Source organism: Mercenaria mercenaria, chromosome 13, assembly GCF_021730395.1.
Source record: "Mercenaria mercenaria strain notata chromosome 13, MADL_Memer_1, whole genome shotgun sequence".
Taxonomy (NCBI): domain Eukaryota; kingdom Metazoa; phylum Mollusca; class Bivalvia; order Venerida; family Veneridae; genus Mercenaria; species Mercenaria mercenaria.
Window position 1 is genome coordinate 73,068,442 of NC_069373.1, and position 13,527 is coordinate 73,081,968.

Genomic DNA, 13,527 nt, shown 5'->3' on the forward strand with positions numbered 1-13,527 from the left:
ATCTACTCCAACAGCTCTATTACCTTTAATATCTAGCACTGCTCGTCTTACTTCAGACAGTGTAAAATCTTGACTAGTATCACTATTCCCTTCATCAGGCTCAACAACAATATTAACCTCAACAGAATCATGGTCAATATTATGAACAGAAGTAGGATTATAAAGAGTATTAAAATCATTCTGCCACTTAGCAAAAACATCATCTTTATTCTGTGTTAATTCACCATTATTATCAAGTACTTCCATAGGGATATCATTTACTCTATTATCTCTAATTCCTACTCTACCAATGGACTTCCAAAACTCTTAAGGGTTACTTTTGGCATTGGTTAACAACTCGTTCTATATCGAAAACCAGTAACTTCTTTTACTACTTTGAACCTTACGGTCAAACAGCTTACGCTTGTTAACAAAATTATGCTTTAATCTATGTTTTGAACCATTTTTACACTTACGCCATGTCTTTTCTGATTCACACATATCATTCCATAGATCTTGTAATTCTAAATTCCACCATGGTTTACGAATACGTCTACGTTTATTTGATACACCATATTTAATTACAACTACCTTACCAGGCAAATTATTCTTCATCTCTTTATTTATAGCTGAACAAAATTCTGCATACATGTTATCAATTGCTGACTGGTTGTCATGCTCAGACACAAGTGATTCTACTGTATTTAAAATATTGTTTAAATGTAGCTCACTGCATACATTTGGAGGAATATTACTAACATCATATTTAGTAAACCTTTTTTCAAAATTACTGCATATATTGTTACTTGTAAGTACATTCCCATCTATCATGCATTCAACATTAAAAACACAGGAGATAATAGAGTGATCAGGAATGAATCTTGTTTCAATACCATTTTCTATAAAATGCTTAATATCATTTATCTCTGTTGGTCTAGTGACTTCAACATTTTGGTATAAATCTAGGTGTTCATATGGAACAACAATATAATCCACAACTGATTTGCCGCGTGTTGATACAAAGGTAAAATCATTAGTAACATAATTCCTACCATTTAAAATACAACAGTTACTATCAGTTAAAAATTTACTAAAAAAATCACCATACATATTCTTACTAAAATCAATCACATTCCTGTCTTTAATGTCATCAACCCCTTCTATAAAATCAAGCATATCACCTATACGACTATTGAAATCTCTGCAGATTACAAATTTACCAAGATTTTGAAACTCATAAATATTTGTAAGCAATTGATCAAAAAAGTCCTGAACATTTACATATCTAGACGACCCTTGTGGCGGAAGATATATGGCACATACATTGTATATATTATATGAAGCTTTCTCTTTTAGAGATAACCACAAAATTCCCTCATAACTATCATCCAAAACAGTAACATCATATTTTTTCAACAGTTGCTTACGTATTAAAATGCACACACCACCTGACCCTGACCTTGCATTAACATGTAAAAGAGTTCTGTTGTTACCGTAAAATGAAAAATTTGACAATTTTAATGACTGATTCTTTAACAAATGTGTTTCAGATACACACACAATATCTAAATTTAAACTCTCTATACACTGTTCTCTAAATTTAAACTTTTCAGATAAAGCATTAACAGACCAACCATTTACATTCCAAAACCCTATCTTTATCTATCTATAGTAATGATTGTCATATCTATCTCTTTTATTATAATAGTCAGTGTTTCTTCTGTGGGCATTAGAATAATTGTCTTTTCTGTTCCACGAGTTACTCGATCAAATTAATATCAAGATATCAAACGGGCAAATTTCATACTCCATTTACAACACTTTTTGACCATTTTGAACCATTGTACCCAAAGACATAACACATGTGTTTCATATATAAAGCTTTCGAGACTCAATAACAACGTTTGGGGCAGGAAAACATAGATACATCCCATTCAAGATTAAGAACATCCATACATTTTTGACAAATAACATATTTGCAAAAATGCTAATACTTGTTTCCGTTATTAATCGGTGGAGGACAGTTACTTGATCAGTGACAGTATGCATATTCATATGCAATTATGTGCTCTTAAGGAGAATTTCAAAGAATGGTGCATTAATAAATTTATATTTACATTCGCCCTATTCTTTTCCATTGAAAAATATGACGTTCATATCGTATGAACAACAAAAGTTACGTTAACGTTGCTTAGTGATAACGAGCTGCTGTGTTGACGACGTCCGAGTATAGTCAGGGAGAACGTACCTTAGATGAAGTCGCAGTTGTTCCGTCTGGTGAACAGAATGGCCGGGAAGCTTATTTTAATATTAAATGCAACAAAATGTGTGAAATTTATAATATAATCTTGTTTACAAATGGGAAGGAAATATAATGTAAATATAAGAAATGAAATGTTTTTTTTCGGTGTTCATGCGAAATGAACGACAGAATAGGATCGGCAAATTAAACATGAATCAATCGCGCGATTCATGGATTTGCCGATCCTATTCTGTCGTTCATTTCGCAAAAACACCGAAAAAAATACATTCCATTTCTTAAATGCATGCAGTGAAATAATTTTATTAAATATACTGAAACCATATTTAATGTGAGGTACTAATTACCAAATAACCGATTCTACAGTTTTGTGCTTGTATTGTCATTGACTTAATTTTGCTGGGAGGGAGTGGAGGTACACATCAACTTGACCCCTTTTACACAAAAATATAACTACGAACAAACAGTGAGTTACACATGTGTCCGCTATTCTCGGTGCTGAACTGATGATCCCCTATTACGTACTCGGACCAGGACTAACCAACCAATATTATGGTTTGCCTGTCGCCTCTTAATGGACTGGGGCTCGGTCATTTCTATTTTGACATTCATTCTAGCATCTAGTATAAATCTATGCAAATGTATAAATCAAGAACTCGCAAAATGTGTCTGACCGCCTGGCATGCCTTGTAAAAACTTTTGTACATTCTAATTAAATCATAGGTAAAATAAACAAAGAGTTAAAAGACATATTTTTGAGGGACTGATAGCGCAAAGGTATGCTGCATTTAGAGTTTATAATTATCACTTCTCATCGGCTGACCCGGGACTGAACCTTGTAAACGCTCTTTAGCCCGGAAGACCACAATTTCCAGATATTTTTACGTCCATTCTACAGATAGAGGAGCAACTTGGACTGTAAAAATGTGCCCACATCTGATGTTCCCAAATATAATCAGATTTGTTTTTATTTAATTGTTTCATGTCTTTGGAGTGCACAAAATAAATATTTTAGTTTAATATCAACAACTTTTTGTTATTTCATTGATTTTGCAAAGATAGCTGTAAATCAGCGACAGATACATTGAGAATTTTCATTCAAAAAATATTTTAATATAACACATAACAATATTTGTGTCCGTTATTTGCCTGTTCAGACTAAATACTCTGTATAGTTTAATAAGAAATGAAGTTATTCATATTATATAATTGATGAAATAAATCAAATTGTATGGAAAAACAATAATGTAATTTACACAAATATCAGTTGTCATAAAACGCACTTCATATTGGATTATGAAATAAGATCTTAATCATCGTGTACATTAACGTACTTGAATTAATGAGGGAAACATACTATATGAACAATATAACTGTTGATTTTTAGATATATACGAAAATACAGTCTTATGGGAAAATAGTCTACCCCTTCCGTATAAACGTATCTGTCGCATTTTCAAATTGATTAATTGACTTTACATTTGCTTTATATTTCATATATTTTGATATTATTTTATTTGAAAATAAAGAAATATAACACAAAATGTTTATGTTTTGTATAGACAAACTTTAATTTGAACATCAAACATAAAAGTAGAAATTGTAACTATCTGTTTTATTCAATATTTAAGATGTCTTATTAACCTCAGATATCAATAATAAAACCGTAATCAACTTTTTTCTAAAACTGTAAGTTAAGGTGATGATTATTCAAACAATTCAAACATTTTTACACTTTTACAGCACAGTCGTATAACGTATCTGTTGTTTGTAACGTACCTGTTTTTAATATGTTTTCTCAAGTGAAAAAATATGAAATCTAGACTAAAAGTTAAATACTTTAACTCGGATACAAAGTTAAACACGAGTTCTACTACACTGTCCAGTAACATTTCTAGATAAATGCAATATAAATGTATGCTGAATGAAACACTTCGTAACGTATCTGTTAAAAACAAATTGAAACACGGTAGCAGTTGAACATCATCTTATTTTATTTTCTACAATATGTTAATTTCGTTAATAAATAAATGTTTTTTTGATAATCATATCATTAAACATTCAAACTGTCAATAGTCATTTCGGAACATGCATTACGCACCTGAGTATTTGAAGTGAATAGATGTTGTAACGTATCTGTTGTCCAAATTGCCGACACAAAAGGTACGCGGTAAATATACAAATAATTGACACATATCGAAAAAGCCGAAGTTTTGTTCAAGATGTATATCATTAACTAATCATTTGAGCATAACAGTTTAGTAATTGTCCCGATATTTAAATTTCAGTACCCATTTAATTCAACCCTAGATCGCCGACATAGATTTTTAATCTCACGTGCATGTGTTGAACGTCTGATTTAGAAAATTAGTTATCTCTAATGGACATTTCAGTGCGTTTTTAGACAGTGTAAAACATGCCTCTTTCATTTTGAAAGCAAAATGATGGTAATACCAAGCAGTATAAAAATTTGAACTGCGCCGACATGTTTAAATTGGAGTTGCTCCTCTATCTGTAGAATGGATGTTTAGATTAAGATATGTACAAAAGTATTAAGTTACCAGTATCAATTGGACAAATCTTACGTATCTTTTAAAGAAAAACTAGATAATTCCTATTTACATCCAGATGTATTCTCAGCACTAGCCTGACACAGACAGGTATACACGTATACACGGTGCTGGTCTTGGTCATATTTTGTCAACAGCCAGAATGTTACACAGGAATAAATACCTGCTTGGACATAATAATGACAACTAATTTCCTACCGCCACATTAAGGCCTTATATCTGGAGCTGCAATTTACGAAATCAATTCTGTTACGGATAAAATTTGATGAAACCGTTAACTTACATTATAAACTACCTCCTATAGATTTGGAAAGCATGAGAACAAATTAAATTAGTTTGGAAATAAATTCCAGATAATAAAATATTCATTTGCATACACGTTACATGTCAATGACCTCAAAATTAGAAGCCTGATTCATCACCCCTAAAAATACAAACAAATAGCAAAATAACATCGTATAAACGAGTAGATAATAAAAAGTCGTTCCATTTGAAAGAAGAGGTACCATAACCTTCTTTAATTACCAGCACTTGGTGGGAAAATGAGACTAATAATTTCAGTTGCAAAGTTAATAACCCATAAACAATATCAGTTGATGTCAATTACATGCTGTAAACTCAAGATAATTGTTAATATCGGTGTCTAGCTTTTAAAGACATAAAATATGTGTCTGGAGCATAATTGAAAATAACTAATTGAAAATAAATAAGTTCATTAATAAAAAGCAGCTTTATTTGTGATAGAAAAGTGTAGAAACACATTTTATTCAAGTCAATCTTGACAAAGTGTTTCATATACCGTATATTACCTTTTAAAGAAATAGGATTTCTTTTTACTGTCCAGGGCACCAGTTTTAAAGAACCAAACTGTTAAATGTAAAGTTACCGTTTTCCAATTTTTGCAAGTCGTCAAATGAAAGTTTTTTTGTCTTTATGAATACATCACAACCTGACATTAATGGTGATGTTATTTACAGACTGTGTAACATTCAGGGTTATGACAACTTTCCTACTGTGTTCGGACAAATATAAAAAGGTTGTACAAAAAGAGGTCATGACCAGATTATTTTTAAACGAGGGTCGTTGGCTTCAAATCGCTTGCCCCTCGCCGATTTGGGCTCGAGCCTCACTCGGGGCGTTGAATTCTTCATATGAGGAAGCCATCCAGCTAGCTCACGAAAGGTCGGTGGTTCTGCCCAGGTACCCGCTCGTGATGAAATAATGCACGGAGGGGCACCTGGAGTCTTCCTCCTCCATCAAAGCTGGAAAGTCGCTATATGACCAATAATTGTGTCAGTGTGACCTTAAACCCAACAAAAACAAAACAAACAAAACTATTCTAGACACCCTGCATTTTTTGTTTTGTACTTATTTTTAGAATGTATTATAATAGATAAAAAATCTGTGAGAGGATAACAAAAAAATAAATACCTATATATATTCAGGAAGGTTTTAGTTTTAAATCTCTTAACATAAAAACAAAACTAATAAAACTATCTTACACAGTCATCATCAGAGTTTGAACAAAGTTTATAGCTAGGGTAACCGTCTATACCTTAACGTTTAACTGCATTTTATACACAGACATTTGAAGACAAAAACGATGTTTCAAGTCTTTTTTTATAGTTAAGGTGGCAAAGACACTGTCATCGCACATTGTACGGAGAAGAATTGTAAGAAATGAGATTTTTTTTTCAAACTGACTGCACTGTGCAGTGACACATTTTGTTTTATTTTATGTCTCTTTATCCTAAATTACTTTTTTTTTACTTTTTTTATAATAAACTTCGACACATAGAAATGTTATATCCAGTCACGTTAAAAGTTAAAACCTGTTGCATTTCATTTCAGGTTTTCGTATCTTTCTTCCTCTTTTGCTCAATGGCATTAGATGCTGTACGTAAAACGTCATTAAACGTCATAAAGAAAATGTTCATATTGTCACAAGTAATATATAAATTCCTTGGGGAATTAACCTTTTTTTTGAACTTCATCTTCATCAAATAATGTGTTGATATGACATCTGACTAATTAAATTTAAATTATTTCTATGTTGGTGAGATTTGATGCTGTAACAAAAAAAACTAATTTGTTGATTTCTCTGTGATCTTAGAGCGTTTATACGACAGGAAATTGTTCCAGATCAAAAGATAGTTCCTATCCAATGAAGTAATAACGATAAAGCGCATGCGCTCTTCGCAGTAAATTTGCAAAGGCTATCAGCCTTCGAAAATTAGAAAATTAAATTGTGTCTGCTTTTTCATTTCATATGAGAGACATTTCTATCGAGTAGCAGTAGCACTCTCCTTTAAAACAAAAGATATACGGCGTAAGATCAATAGCTGGCTTGATGAGTTCCATAAGGCTTTAAATTTTATGTTAAAACAGATGAAACAGCTATCCAAAATAGAAGTAATGCATAATCATATGGTTAGAAAAGCGCTACTTTCAATACCGCACATGAACTTTTACAGTTAGTCATAAAGGGATGTAACAAAAACAATATATTTAATAAAAATTGTCTACTTTGCTCATCAGTATTCAAACCTTTGACTAATATTAAAGAAAACAATTATGGTAAATAGGATTTGACACGAAAATGATATATTTTATGTTCATAACGGAAAAAGTGTCAGCCACATTTTAAATAAAGGCATTATGAGCCTTTTAGTGGATGGACAGTTAATCATTTTTGTTGTGATAGTTTTGAAGGTTCGAACCTTGCATCCATCCAATATTTTTTTTATATTTTGCATTACATACTTTGTGTAAGTTTGTTTTTCTCTGGTTTCTAATTCATTGTTTTGTTTTCGTATAAAATCGACCGTTGTATCTTTAAATCAATCGATACTGAAATTATTACCGGGCAATGTTGTAAGATTGTTACAAAATTTATAAAACGAGCCCTTTGAACTTTAAAAATATTACAGGAAATTTCATTCATGACCTTAACTCTCTGTATATTGTGAATTTTAAGAAATAAATTATGTAACATCTTAATGTAATAGAAGTTGAACAAATTTACCGGATGGATTTTTCGGTGATTCCTGGGTTCATTTTTAACGAATTACATACAAATTAAAAAAAATGAAAAAATAAGAAATCGACAATTATCCAAAAGGAAAAGTCACTTTTAAAGTATTAAGCGCGCCTCACTCCATCCCCCTATATCACTGTTTTTATGGTATAGTTAGTAACATTAATATAAATTCAACAGGCTAAGCTTTCATCACTTAAGAAACTGAAATGCGTTAAGCCGTATTTTGTCAAGGCATTCACTTATATATCATCACGGTGTATATAAATGCTGCTTTTATAGAATCTCTTGGAATCCTCATATAATTATTTACAGCTAATTTTATTATAGAGTAGAGTAGATTTAAAAGTAGAATCTATCTCTGCTTTAATTGAAAGTTCAAAAATGAGTTCCTTTAGATAATTTAGACATAAACGTATTATTGAGTTTGTAAATATGGTTGTATTTCAATGCGTATAGTAATACAAGACAGAATAATCATTGCAGCAATATCAGCTTTAATTAAGGTAGGGTTGCATGTTTATGTAAAAAAAGTAGTAACAAAATTTAAAAATATTGTAAAGTGGACTAACTTTATATGTCGATCATTTACGTAATCATCAAAATTATTTTGTATTTATTTAATTTACACAGTTTTATTCACTTAATCTGGTATAAACGTTAGGTCGGAGATTGCTTCATAATTTTACATGGTCGTGAACAACAGAAACTTTAAATATGTGTGTGCGTAGTCCTGCATTATCTCAGGGTTTACCATCCGAATCATTTGTTGTGATTAAATGGAATATCTTTTTTTGTTTTAAAACAGGTCATGTTCAAGCTTAGAGGGACACATTTGTGACTTAATATGTGGTCAGTAGACTTACACAATCTGTTAAGATTAAACATTTCCCATCTATTTAAGAAAAGTTATGTCAATGGGTTCATTATAAATCCTCTTTTCCCCTTTCTGTGTCCCCCGCCCTTTTACTGTGGCTTATCTCGTTAGAGTCAGAGATAAGGGATATTGTAAAGTTTTCAAGAAAGTGCTATTAAAGAGGATTTTTATGGTTACCGTAGAGGTATTTGTTTTGAATGACTCTAATGAGGTGGTCCGTTAAAATCCATATTTCCATACGTCTGATATATTTCCGGTAGGCGATTATGTGCAGTGAAATACATTAAAAATGTAGCAGAAGAGGCTGTGAAGTTTAGACGAAGAGCAAATATTGGGAAATTTGAAATAATGGTTTTTATCCTTTGGGGGTCGGCACAGACACGAATTTTTCTTCGCCGCAAGAAAAGTAATTAATATGCCTTGCAAATAACTTTATATTTTGCTGGGAGGTAAATTCTTCTTTAAGACCTAAAAGTAGAGATACATAACACATAACAACCATTGTACGGTTCTTACAATAGTAAAATGTTTATTTAAGTACAAAGTAGAAAAGTAAACAGAAATGTTTTTTTTAAACATATGTATGGCTTTTTAAAAGGCACTGGTCTCCAGATCGTTCGACAACAAAAAAGAAAGATTTTTTTTAGATATCTGGAAATTAATGTTATATTTCTTAAGAATGCTTTGAAACTTAATTACTGACAGACTATATGTTATGGAAACACATGAGAATTAGTTGTATTCACTACTTTTTAAAACTCACTACTTTTTAAAACGCTATAATGAAAAACTTGTGGTTGCCTTGGTAAAGGGAAGATGTGAAGTAACTGCCTTGAGGCATGGCCGCCATTTTACAAGACAGAATATACATGCTCCTTAATCTGTTTTGTATTGGTGAAGACAATGAAAAGCTATTCTGGCAGTTCTAGAAGCGACCAGTGACTGTTTGCTGTCACAAAAGTAATAAAATAACAATGTGCGTTGTTGATTCGTATTTAAGTTGTATTTAAACGGAGATAAATTTAAACAACCGTAAGTTGCAACATTTAACTATTTTTTTTCAGGCGAAATAACCCCCCCCCCCCCCCCCCCCCCCCAGTAATGTCTTAGATTGACTCGAGATGCTGGTGATAGAGCTACTGTGTTCAAGGGACTCTAACTTTATTGTCCCACGATGTACGCATGTAAATTATACATGTATAATATATAGTACATGTACATAATAAGAACATCCGATCATTTCGTAAATGCCAAAATACTTAAGAAACTGGGAAAACCACCATATTTGGCACAGATTGTCTTTAAAGAAGAAGAAACAATTTTCATGAGACTCATATGATATCTGTCGATACAGCAGCCATTTTTAAAAATGGCCGCCAAAACGCAGTATTTACATGAAAGGTCACTATATTTACATTCTTCCCAAAGTGCACCGAAATATAAATCTATATAATAAGATAAATCTTAACTTTGAATAAAAACACATAATAACAATTCAAATGCTGTTAATTTCTTTGTTTCCATGGTAACGGCTAAAATATAGCCATTAAAACTCAGTTTAATATAATCGTACCGAAAACTTGTTAGTCATTGTTCTATATTTTAAAGGTTTTTTTAAAATTTTACTTTATGTATTTTTTATTATATTTCTTTTTATTCCCTCTGCTACAACATATTAAAATGTTGTTGTTAATCCCCTACCGTATAACCGGAGGGGGCTTACGGGATGCCTCGTACGTCTGTCAATCCGTCTGCCATGCAATGTGGGATACTGCAATAACATTAAAAGTACATGAATAGATGGCGATGCAGAGAATACCAATTTTTAATGTGTGGTTATGGCAATAAATGTGGTTGCTATGGCAGTAAATAATCCAAGAATATGACAAAAAATTGTCAACCTGCAATTTCTTCGAAAGTAGGAGAAATTCTTTCTTAACAAATTGTATATAGATAGAAGGCAAAAATTGATTATTGTTATTTTATCTTCTCCGTTTGTACATGTGTTCGTCCATCAGTTGCAAATGGTGGATTCTTTCATAACTTCAACAGTACAAATTTTTAAGATTTTGTCATGAAACCTGGTTTACATATGGTTGGTTATTTGGAGAATATACATGTCCTTTAACTTAGATTCTATATAATGACTAGCAAATAAGACAAATGCCCCTTTCGGTTCGGGACTTTTGTTTGTTTGTTTGTTTTGGGTTTAACGCCGTTTTTCAACAGAATTTCAGTTTAACGGCGGGCAGTTAACCTAACCAGTGTTCCTGGATTCTGTACCAGTACAAACCTGTTCTCCGCAAGTAACTGCCAACTTCCCCACATGAATCAGAGGTGGAGGACTAATGATTTCAGACACAATGTCGTTTATCAAATAGTCACGGAGAACACACGCCCCGCCCGAGGATCGAACTCGCGACCCCGCGATCCGTAGACCTACGCTCTACCTACTGAGCTAAACGGGCGGGTCTGGTTCGGGACTTAGAAATGCAATAAAAAATTATAGCGACTCGCTAGTAAGATCGGGGCCTCCGTGGCTGAGTTGTTATGAACGCTGAAAAGCTTGAAAGTCGTCATATAACCTAAATTGTGTTGGTGCGATGTTAAATCCAACAAAAGGAAAGCAAAGCTGGTATGATTAAATGAAATAATGTTCATAACTATGCACCGACTGACAATATCTGCATAATACATGTATGTGCTCGGGTTTAGCGTCATTTTGAACAAAGATTTTAGTCATATAAACGACGGTGTCTACTTGTAGCAGTGAGCGCAATGCTAAACTTTATAGTGCTGCTTAATTGAATAGTAGGCCGTAGACACGTGACATGATACCCCACCGAGTCACATTATACTGTCACTGGGCTGACCAGTCCTAACATTATCCTCTTACTGCTGAGCGCCAAGCGAGGAAGCTACGATACTTGAGTACCATTTTCACGTCTTTGGTATGACGCAACCAGAGATAGAACCCACGAGCCCCCTCACTCAAAGCGGGCGCTCTACTACTAGGCTACCGAGGAGGTACTACATACCACATTGATCAGAAACTTACTGATTATGTAATACTAACTCGCTGAAACAAAGGAGAGTAAGGCTAAAAGTATTAAGTTGACTTTCATTATCAGTCTTGCAAAAATACCTTGCAATTATTCTGACATAATCAGAACAAAGTGAGCTGGTATCTGAAATAAGGTACACGTTTCAGTACACACAAGCATGTGATGGAAGACAACGTGAGTATCATACTATCATTTCAGCCTATGTCACTTACAAACGGCAGTGCAGAGCATTTCAGCACTTCTCGACAGCATTTACCAGAAAGATTCCATTTGATCAGAAATTTAACTCTAGTTAGTCTCATTCGTTTGGAATCTCAGGAAAGGGATAGAATATCTGACCCCATATGTGCCCGACTTGATAACTTATGATAAGCAACCTTATAAGTGTGTTCAGGAAGTGTAGTAGACGGTGAAGGAAAGCACACTAGAGAACTACCCTTTGCGTAAACAGAAGACTGCGAGCCTCATTGATATAAGCTACAGGACATGTTCCGTTGCAAAGAAAAGCATCGAAAGACTCGATCATAGGTATTTGATATAAATAAAAATAGAGTATTATTAAGTAAATAGTAATATTAGTAAATAGAGACTATTGACCTAGTACCTCATGCAAACCACGCACTTTTTACCTCAAGCCATGAAAAAAATGCATAATTACTACATGGATTAGCAGTCCGAAAAGAAAACTATGTAAATACCAAATCAGTTAATGCCTTTGGGAAAGTATAACATTTTTAGTGACAACAAACAGACGATTTTTTCTTTTGAAAAAGTCGAAACCCATATAATTTCACAAGGTAAAATATGAAAAAGCTATTGGAAAGAGAACAATCTCTGCTACCAATATATATATGCGTCAAAGTATGAGAAAAATATCTATAAATATGAGAAAATCAAAGGAGTGTTAGATGCATGGCTGTGTTATCCTGTATAGCATTTTTTCCTTTGTATTGTAAAACATGGACAGGATTAAGACTGACAAACGGTGTTCACTCAACTATTACACTCCATAAAAAGACTGACGAATGTTTTTGTGAAAAGAGTGCTTAGAGTAAAATAGAAAAAGTGGAAATGTAATCTATCCATGACTGCAACACATTTAAAGTGGTACCATACGTAACAACAAATGCATGTTGCATGAATACATCCAGACAACAAGCTGGCCTTTGATGTGCATAAAATGCCCTGCAAAAATAGAAGCCTGAAGTCTGTTAGTATGTAGTTACTTGTACTATACTCTGTTGAATTCAGAATTGTAAAATGAAAGAGTCAACATCTCTTAAAACAAAACAAAATTATATACGAGGGGTCTTCAGTAAATACCCGCAGAAGTGCTCTAAAATCTTTCACACGTCATTAAAAATCGATGAAACTGTAATATAATGTTCAACAGTGTTAATAAGTGAATTAAACTGATGTCAAAATAATATTTTCTCTTTGGATAAAAAGTAATTTCCAGACCCCATTGCAACGTCAGGCGACGTCATCCGGCCCAATTTTGTCTCATCTCCTATACTGCATTTTTTGTTTCTTTGTTTGTTTGTTTGTCTGTCGGGTTTAACGTCACATCGACATAACTAAGGTCATATGGTGACTTTCCAGGTTTTGATTGTGGAGAAAGACCCAGGTGCACCACCGACCTTTCGTAAGCTAGCTGGATGGCTTCCTCACATGAAAAAATCAACGTCCCGGGCTTATCGGTCAGAGGCAAGTGATTCGAAGTTGGCGGCCTTCACTTC